The sequence below is a fragment of the Euphorbia lathyris genome, chromosome 10 (assembly GCF_963576675.1).
Source record: "Euphorbia lathyris chromosome 10, ddEupLath1.1, whole genome shotgun sequence".
NCBI classification, from domain to species: Eukaryota; Viridiplantae; Streptophyta; class Magnoliopsida; order Malpighiales; family Euphorbiaceae; genus Euphorbia; species Euphorbia lathyris.
In genome coordinates, this window is record NC_088919.1 from 32,057,578 (window position 1) to 32,068,676 (window position 11,099).

The window sequence follows — 11,099 nt, forward strand, 5'->3', positions numbered from 1 at the left end:
GTTCGTTTTATTTGTTATTGGCCGAGTCAACTCAAAAAGATAGGTTAAGTGAAATCCGAATTTCTACTCTTAAGCTATCACCGTGCAAGGGTTTAGAGTCGAGTCTTCCACAAGCGATCCTTGGATGTATCTCCCATTAATCGGGAGTGATAAATGCTCAATCCAATGTATAACTACCCTGAAATTACTTCCTGTGACACCCAACCTTTGCAGTTCACACCCCAGAGTCATCTCTGTTAAGGATCGTGGGACCACAGGATCAAAGTCTCACATTCAGTAATTCAGGATGACCAATTAACATTCCTTTGAGTCTGAGGATTAGTTATACCTATTAATACCAATGAGATGAACAGTTGACAAGGATGAATCTACCCATCCTGTTATCTCAAGTCGGATCCCCAATCCTAATGAACAACGTTTCACCGGATCTATGTAACTGCCCAGATATCTATATATGTGAAGTTTGTGAGATCAGCTTTCTGTCGGACAGAAGACATTGTTACATACAAGTCTCAACTGTGATATATCAATCCTAAATATATCACTTGACTTGGGGTGGTTTTAAGTTTATTAGTTTATTATAAAGTTTTGTCTCACTTCATGCTTATATGAACACTTTATAATCACTTTAAACAAACTTACGGATTTCCTTTTATTAGACTTTATTTAGTGCTTAAAAGGGATTGCCTTTATATAGTTATAAAACATATATCTCATTAAAACAAATGATATAAAGAACAATTCATTTACAATAAGTTTGTATCCTGCAACAATTGACTATAGGACACTAAACCCCAATAGATGTGCGAATAGCAAGGAGATTTGGATGCTGGACAACCATTGATTTGGATGGTGTGGACTACTGAATGGGCATAGAGCCAATCTTGAAGAACAGAATGATTACTGATTACAAATCTACTTGGTAATCAATCTGATATTCAATGTTGGCTCCATGCCCCTCCAGTATTTGACGCCATTTAACTCTACTGGTTCTCCATCATCCAGATATCATTGGTTACCATATGCACATCATAAGCATGCAAGGGGGCGTGATTTGCGAATGAAAGGAGATTTGGATGCCAAAGAAACACTGAGCTAGATGATGTGGACTACTGGATGGGCATATAGCCATTCTTGAAGAACATAATGATTACTGATTACAAATCTACTTGGTAATCAATCTGATCTTCAATGTTGGCTCCATGCCCCTCCAGTATTCCACTCCATCCATCCAGCTCTAGTGTTTCTTTAGCATCCAAATCTCATTTTGTTGCTATTCGCGCATCACACTCCCCTTATACGCTATTCGCACGTCACATCATAATGCCCCCTAGCACGCTATCCTTTTTTAATAGGCAATACAAAGTAGACAACTTATTCAAGTAGACATATATATGTATATTCAAGTGACGCATAACATGCTACAATAAGTAGTCAACTTATTCCTTTATGTCTATTCCTAAATTGATATGAAACATATGTGTTGAGCGATTTTCGCAAGTGCACGGTTTTGCTTGTAGTAATAAAAAGATATCGATCCCACAGAGAACGTTTTTTTTCATAAAAACTTATTTAGATATAGTTTAAATACGACTTAAGGTTTATCTAATAGAAAATCGTTATTTGAATTTGGTTCTGAGATTGAATTAATAAGAATTAGATTAGAATATATGTAGAATGTTAGAAATCATTTCTGTTTTGAGTTTGAAATACAAAACAGAAACGTTTAGTGTTTAGACCAAGAGAATAATTGTACTTGTTTGCATTAAGCAAAGAAAACAACTTTAAACTTTGTAAAAATTATAAATGTGTAATAAACGTAAACTCCTTCAATTAAAAGGCTTTGAACCGTAGAGAACCCCCCTGGCTCTGAGTGGATTTCTACCTTGACCAAATTTACACTTAATTCTGATAAGCCGACCTAACGATCATATCGTCCGTAAGAATGAATTTACCCAAGTGTTCAATAAAGTTTCCTTGTAAAGATTTTGAATTTAACTACGTTTTAATGAAAACACCAGAACTTTACTTCGGATCATTTACTAAAGTAACTACATAAAAATATATTGAATTGCATGCACTTTACTTCGGATCATTTACTAAAGTTTACGGAGAATAAAAAGCATGGAAGCATTCAAGAGGACTTAGTGAGTCCGGGTTGTCAATCCTTCCTCAAACTTCATTAGTGTTTGTCAGGCTCCGGGGTCGAATCCACTACTTAATCTTCTCGATGAATCTTCGGAATAGAGATGGTTCTTCTACTACCAAAATGTAAACTAGTCCTGAACAGATCTTAATCTAAATCTAATTGCTACTGTGTTTGTAATTAATTTAAGAACAATGTGTGTACGTCAAATTGCTTTTACAAAATCGAACTCTAACTCTGAATCGTTTCTGACTCAGATTTTTTGCATAAATTCTGTACTAATCTTAAAAATCTAACTCTCCACAACTCTGAAATCAACTCTCTATTTATAGATGTTGAAGAGTCGTGTCTAGAGGTCGTGTCCGCTGCGAAGAGACATTTTTATCCACCCGAACGGACGCATTTCTTTGAATTTCAACATGTGAGGGATGTGCTGCCAGAGTTTCTGATGTTACCGAGATGGGAGAATCACTACCGAGATTGAGGAGTAAAATTTCAGTCTTCGGAATGCAAGGGAGAGTCGCTAAAATCAGCGTGTCGCGACCGAGATTAGTTTTTTCCCGACTCCGACTTCGTTCCGTCATCTTCGTTTCGGTGCGTTGATTTTCTTCGTCTTTTGCTCTTAACTTAGGGTTTTTCCTTCGTTTTTTTACCTCTTTTCGTTCCTATTTGGATTTTACCAAATATTTAGGTACCTTGCATGAAAGAAACATATTCGGACGTAAAAGTACTCTAAATAGATATAACCAACACAAATTCATGACAAAACTGACGTGAATATTAATGATATTTTAGGTATATTTTGGGCTTAACAATATATATATTCAAGTGACACATAACATGCTACATGCCCAATGAACATTCATACACAAACTGAATCAGTTCTACTTCCTAAACAGAACATAAAACAAGCCAACATGCTTCATACATAGACACATACACATTCATATCTACATGCCAAAATGAACATTAATAGCAATGCACATAAATAACCCTTTACATGCCAAAGTGAGCACGATGCTGAAGTCTGCGATGCTCTAGCCACAAGTTCATAACTTATGCTGATAGCATCGAAAACCCATCACCATTCTGAATGGTTTCAATCAGATAACAAGAGAAGTGGAAGATATATTATAAACCTATCTCATCAGCATAACTCATGTTAAAATAGAAAGGAATCAGGCAAGTTCATCATTTTCAGCTTTAAGAGTATGCCTAATCAGCTACCTTCCTAAACAGAATATCAAGTAGACAACTTATTCGTGCATGTCTATTCTTTACTTATTCATAGCATTTTCAGGTTTAAGAGTATGTCTAACATGTTATAACAAGCTTAGTCATAAACTTGTGTTGTTACAATCGCTATGTATCTGCCTAAAGCCACCACTATGTACCTGCCACTTGGATTGTACAGTTCATGATGAAGTTAGCATGGTGATGAAGTGTATGATACTGTCACCACAAGCTTAGTCATAAACTTGTGTTGTTAGAATCATACAACTTCATTACCATGTTAAATACTTTTCCATAAGCATAACAAGCCAAGTGACATGATACATAGTAATGGAGATTTAGGTTGAGCATATGACTATGCTTCACAAACCATATGTTGTAGGCATGAACATTATTTCACTCAATGAACATTCATAGCATAAGAGTATGGCCAATCACAACAACATCATACATGTAACTAATCAGCTACATGCCCAAATGAACATTCATACACATACTCAATCAGTCTAGCTTCCTAAACAGAACATCAAACAAGCCATGTTTCATAGACATACACATATCAATCACTTCTAGCAGTATAACTCATAGGTGTAAGAGTATTGCCAATCACAATGAACATTCAAAGCATTAGAGTATGCCTAATCAGCCACATGCTTAATGAGTCCTAGCTTCCTAAACAGTTATATATCTAACCAATCAGTTCATACCTATCATTTCATCATCACCCACAACATCATACATATATGTAATCGTTTAGTTCAAACTCACATAACAATATATATATATATATATATATATATATATATATATATATATACACTCAAAATCAGGCTAGTTTCCTAAATCAATGAGTTCTATGTTCCTAAACAGTACATCAAACATACTCAATCACTTCTAGCTTCCTAAATAGAACATCAAGCATGAACAAGCCAACATGCTTCATACACATACACATACTCATTCAGATAACAAGCCAACTGGAATATATATTGCGAACCTATCTCAGCAGCACCACCCACAACAACATCATACATGTAACCAATCAGTTCAAACCAACATAACAACAATATATACTCAATAAGTTAAAGAAATCTTCCCATATGCTAAATGCAAGAACTGATTGACAATCTCTTCAGTCAGCCTTCACATGTAGCATTCTTACTATCCCTGCAAATATTATGTTCAAATAAAAAGAAATCAGAACATCTTCAGCAACCAGCACTGTATTGCCCTAGGTTAAAAAATATAAAGACCCAAGCTTTTCAGCGGTAAATCTAACAATGAATACAATAAAATCAGTATATCTAAGCGAGAGATCTAACCCTTTTAATGATAGGTCTGAAAATCAATAGATCCTTATTCCAGCTGCTGAAATCGACATACACAAAAGTAAATCGGATGAGGAAAAGAGAGAGTAAGGAACAATGAAAATCAATAGATACTTACCAGTACCATGTTTCGAGCTCACTGATTGCATGAATCAACCATGGAGATAGAGAGAGATAAGAGGGGATTAAGATTGCGTAACCTAGAAAATGGGGTTTTGGGTGAGATACAGGGTTTATATACGAGCTGAAATTTCAGTCAAACCATCTAGAGCCTAAATTTGGTATATGGCCGCGTAAGTGAAATTTCGTTTGCCCTTTTTTTGTTTTCCGTATGCAATGACAGTCATTTATTGTAGGTGTCATCTGATGAGTAAGTGAAATTTAACAAAAACGCGTGTTTTCTTTGGATGAGAGGATTCTGTAATCGTAACGTCATCTGAGAATCGAGCGCATTTTTTATTTCGCCTTCAGATGACATAGAGTTAAAATACTATCACGAAAAATATTCAGACGACACGAAAACAAATGTTTGTCATGTATCTTGTGTCATGTGAAAGGGAAAATGGCATAGTGAAGGTACTCTTTTCTTTCCCATATTAAAATTAAATTTATTTTTAACACATATTAATTAGATTAAGTAATCGTATCTTAACTTTTGACCGCGATTGCAACCACCCATGTCATAGTCGAGGTATGAAAGGGAAGAAAAATAATAAAACGGTACTTTTGGCTACGATTGCGATCACCCTTATCACGATCGAGGTATGAACGGAACGACAAAATTAAAAGCAAAATAGCGTGTCTAAGTTTAAAGTCATGGTTCCGTCCACCCATGGCATGGTCGGGACATCTTAAACGGACAGAAAATAAATAAATTCATAAAGTCACGATCGAGACCACCCTTATCACGGACGTGACTAGCAAATAAATTAAATATATATATATATATATATATATATATATATATATATATATATATATATTAGATAGTGCAAGTTTGGGAAAAGAAAATTTTGTACTTAGAAATGCTTTAAGACCGAAGATAAAAAAACATGCGTGCTTTCACCCATCCCGAATGCTTCATTATAAAAATTGCAATACAAGTCGGATGATAAATCACTTTAATCCTAACTAGTGTGATGTTTTGCATATAAATTTACCGTATGAGATTTATCTTTTGGTTTAACTAATTTAAAAATATTTATGTGGAAATGTATTCTATTTTTAAGATCATTTGAATGATAAATTTGATGATAATTTTGCTCGGGACTAGCAAAAACTTAAGTGTAGGAGATTTGATAAGCCCAAAATATACCTAAATTAGCATGTATAAATGTATTAAAATTCATGAAAAATATATGTTAATTATTTATTTTGGAAAGATTTCACGTTGGTATTTGTTGTTTGTGTGCAAGTTGTTAATTATTTGGAAAAATCCAAATAGGAGCAAAAATGGAGTAGAAATGAGTGAGAAATCAAGATTTTGTGAATATCACGTACGAGAATCAGAAATCACGTCAGAAAATTCAGTGCACCACCAAGGAAGAAAAGAAAAGTTGTTGTCACGATCGAGATTCTCAAAATCTCGATCGCGACACGCTAAGGGGCGGCCTGATACGCATTCCTTCCTTCCTTCCTCTTCCCTAAATCACGTACGAGTTTCTTGAATCTCTACAATGACAGTGAAGACACTTATCACATTTAACATGTTTATTTCTCCAAGTGACACATCCTTTCATCCGGATAGAGGCGATCCTTCACCAATGGACATGTCTCTTCAGCATACCTCTTGGAATATTTATAAATAGAGGAAGAAACTTAGAATTCATGTTGGTTGTTTTTAGTTACACAAATTAGTCAATTGTGACTAAAGTACAAATAGTTATAGATACAAGATACATATTTTATTATTTACATTAGAGTTTACTCAAGTCGAGTTTATACTCTGTAGATCACCGAGAGGTGCTATTTCGAGGATTCAGCGAGAAGAACCAGTTTTGGGGGCGACCCACAGTCTGACAAACCTATGAAGTTGAGTAAAGGATTGACAACCTGGAACTCTTCCTAGTCAAATGCCATTCAAACTTCTTTTCCTCTGTTAACTTGAAATGTTTCAACTCAAACTAATGAATATCTTTTAATTCAATTCCATCTTTACTGTTGTTTCATTTTAAGTTTGATCTAGCGATATTCTTTAAGTAGTTCTAACAGGTGTTTCATGCAAAGTATTTATAAAAATATCTTGGTATTTTTTATGCTAACTTGTTGGGCATTTAAGCAAATTCGGATTTATATTTGGTCATTACGAGAGATCGATTAATCGGATATAAACATCGAATTTGATTAAAGTAATCAATCAAGGCCGAGAGGAAAGATTGATTACAGTTCAATGCTTTTAAATTGAGTAAATCGATAATTTGTTATATCTTTCTAAACAAATAAAAGTTATAAGTTGTGTTTTCGCTTAGTATAAATAAACCTTGAAATGAACTTTAATCTAAATATAATTTCTAAAAACTGTAATATTAACTATAACCAAAATTAAAATTAGAAACCTTTTAAACCATTTAACGATATTTCTATTAACCTCGAGAAAACGAATTTAATCAGAATTGTAGTTTTTATTATCAAAATGTTCTCTGTGGGATCGATATCTTTTTATTACTACAAGCGATATCGTGCACTTGGGGAAATCGCACAACAAGTTTTTGGCGCCGTAGCCGGGAAACGCCAATTTGATTTTCAAAATTATATTTTTTTTTCATTTTATTCCGAATCTTGGTTTATAGATACTTATACTTATATTATATATTATATATACTTACAAATTTTATTTTTTAATTTTTTTAAATGTAGTTTCAGTTCGTGCGCGTAATTTCTGTTCATATGCAGTACTAGAAGTTCGGGCATTCAACCGGAATCAACTTGATCCTGAAATTAAAAAGACGCTAAAGAAAAAGAAAAAAATTAAAACGAAAATGAATAAAAAGACACAAAATCAAAAGCCACAAGTAGTAGAAATGGCTGGAGAATGCCCTAGACTTATGGATTATGCTACACCGAGAGTTAACGGAGTTGCCAATAGTGTAGTCAGACCCCAAATTAATGCAAACCACTTTGAGATAAAACCAGCATTATTGAACATGCTACAAAACAATGTTACTTTCTATGAATTACCTAATGAAAATCCAAACACCCATTTGACTAACTTCTTTGAAATTTGTGACACCCTTAAGATAACAGACGTTTCTGCCGAGGCAGTCAAACTTCGCCTTTTTCCTTTCACATTGAAGGACATGGCTAAATTTTGGTTGAATTCTATGCCGACCAGAACAATCCAAACTTGGAACCAATTAGCCCAAGCATTTTTGTTCAAATATTTTCCCCTAGCCAAAACAGCTAAAATATTAAAGAAATTACATCATTTACACAGAATGAAAATGAAACCTTGTATGAAGCATGAGAACGATTCAAAGAACTTCAACGTTTGTGCCCACACCATAATTTACCCGATGAACTTTTAATGCAAACCTTTTGCAACGGTGTTAATCCTACGAGAGGAAAGATTGATTACAGTTCAATGCTTTTAAATTGAGTAAATCGATAATTTGTTATATCTTTCTAAACAAATCAAAGTTATAAGTTGTGTTTTCGCTTAGTATAAATAAACCTTGAAATGAACTTTAATCTAAATATAATTTCTATAAATTGTAATCTTAACTATAACCAAAATTAGAATTAGAATCCTTTCAAACCATTTAATGAATTTTCTATTAACCTCGAGAAAACGAATTTAATCAGAATTGTAGTTTTTATTATCAAAACGTTCTTTGTGGGAGCGATATATTCTTACTACTACAAGCGATACCGTGCACTTCCGGAAATCGCACAACAATCTGCTCCAGGCTAGAAGTCCAAAAGGAAGAGATTATCGAAAAAATAGGGATTTGGTGAGTCTAGGTCTGATTTTTCATTCGACGAAACAAAAGATACCCTTAGAATATCGCAATTGAATCAAATATTTCAAGGTATTTAGGGTATTAGTTGATACTAGATACTCCGTGAACATTATAACGAATAAGGCCTATGAGGCGTTGCACCTAGAGCCAAGTTAATTGAGCGCCATACAAGCACCATTAGTGGATATTAGTGGGCACAGTGTTCCCTTACTCGAAAGTATAGTTGTGAAGATAGAGGTCAAAGACAGTCATCAAACCTAGCAATCGAAAGCTGAATTCTTGGTGATAAACATCAGCATATCATGCGATGTGATAATTGGGAGACCTTTGCTATCTGACTCAAGAGGTGCTCTCTCCATCCAGAACTTGGTATGGAAGATCCTCACAACTAGAGGGATGACCATCACTCAAGGGAACCATACTATAGCACAATAGATGGACTTCCGCAATTGGAAATGAAGCCATCAGATACCGATCTTGTTGAGGTGGAAAGAGAGAGGGCGAAGCCAATAGGAGCCTTAGAATAAGAATGGCTCGTAGAGGGTAAGTCAGTGCAAGTCTCTATAGAGGTACCATCGGCAACAAAGGAAGATATAATCCAAACTCTGAAAGACAACATCGCTGCTTTTGCATAGTGCCCAGGTGATGTAGTCGGGATTTCACCTAAAGTCATGACCCACTCTTTAGACATCACCCATAAGGCCAATGTCGTAAAGTTGAATAAGTGAAATCACGACCTTAAAAGGAAAAAAATCATTAAGGCCGAAGTGAAAAAATTCACTACAAGAAATTTGATTTTTAGCAACGTAAAAAGTCGTTGCCAAAAATATTTTTTGCAATGACTTACCCTTTTTGGCAATGACTACTGCTCGTTACGAGAATATCTGTTGCTAAAGGGTTTCGCAATGACATATCTGCTACGAAAAAACTAGTGTTGCCAAATTTGGTACGCATAAGGGGAGATGAAATTTATCTTTTACAACAGTGTATGACGTTGCTATATATGTTTACTTTTCGCAATAGGGAATTCGTTGCCATAAATATGAGGTTTAGCTACAACTGTTGTTGTTGCCAAATATTATGACGCTTTTGAACAGTTTATATAGTTTAATGTTTTGCAATAATGTTTGTCGTTGCCATATATTATGATCTATCGCAACAATGTATTCTGTTGCCATATATTTTGATGTTAGCAACAGTCGTTTGGTGTTGCTATATATTCTGATGTTGTAACAAGTTTTATTGTTGCCATATACTGATATTTGGCAATGAATTGTTGTTGCAAAATAAAACTTAAATAGAATGTTAATTAATAGAATACAATAATTACCATAAATAGAATGTTAATTAATATCCATAATTAAATACCAAGTTAATATATATTCTTATCTACATAAACCATCATATCTAATTACATAGTGCAAAAACTTTCAAAAATTGCAAAAAGCTTGAGTATGAATTTCACAAAAATTATAACCACAAGTTAGTTAACTATAAAAAAAGGCCTATTCTCTTAAGCATCGTTCCTCTTTTATACTTCACTTTCATTCAATGATCATCACTGTCATCATAAAACTCCCTCCTAAATAAGAACAAGAAAAGAAAAGAGGATAAACAAATATATAAATAGGGCATGATAAAATAAAATGAACATGATTAACATATATCTTTCAAGAAGTGATCATGAAATTGACTAGCATATTCCTTACTCCTTTAAAATAAAAGAAACAAACCAAATTTAAAAAACCAATCCCATTGTCCACCTTCTCTCAATAAAACATGAGCAACATTGAAAAGATAATTCAAAATTACTTCCTTTATACCTACAAATAATTGTCATTTGTTTCATCAATTCATTCTTTAAGAATACATGCTTTAAAGTGATGCAAAGCACAACAGGATGCAATTAAATGATTGAAATGCTAGAGAATAAAAATAAAAACAGAATAAGCGGTTAACTTTTCAGGCAGCAACAACAACAACAACAACAACAAAGCCTTAGTCCCGAAATGATTCGGGGTCGGCTAACATGAACCATCATATAAAACCGTGAAAATCAAGTCGTGTCAGCGACACAGATTCGCTCCCTCCACTCCGTCCTATCCACTACCATATTTTCAGGCAGCAACAAGAAGAGGAAATTCTTATCATCATCAGAATGACCAATTCATACATACAAGTGTTGATTTTCATGTCAAACACCTTTTTTCTAATGAGTGGTAATTGGGAGTTAAATACTAAAATAAAAAGGGATATGTAAGTTTTTCATCATACCTGTTGTTCCTTTTTATCATTTGCATAAAACGCTTCTCCATATCTGCCATAGTACATGTCTGTTGTGCTTTATATTCTTCCATTTGCTTCTTACTTTCTTCCAACTCATTTTGTAGATGAGCAGTCTGATTTGACTTCCTTCTAGCTCACTCTATAGAT

At 34.1% G+C, this 11,099-nt stretch overlaps 1 non-coding gene across 1 annotated transcript; it reads right to left on the reverse strand.

Moving 5' to 3' along the window:
* Positions 1 to 8,108: 8,108 nt before the first annotated feature.
* LOC136210253 (small nucleolar RNA R71) lies at positions 8,109 to 8,214 on the reverse strand. The gene has a single exon (XR_010677961.1). It is a non-coding gene; the product is annotated as a small nucleolar RNA R71 (small nucleolar RNA).
* Between the last annotated feature and the right edge of the window lie 2,885 nt (positions 8,215 to 11,099).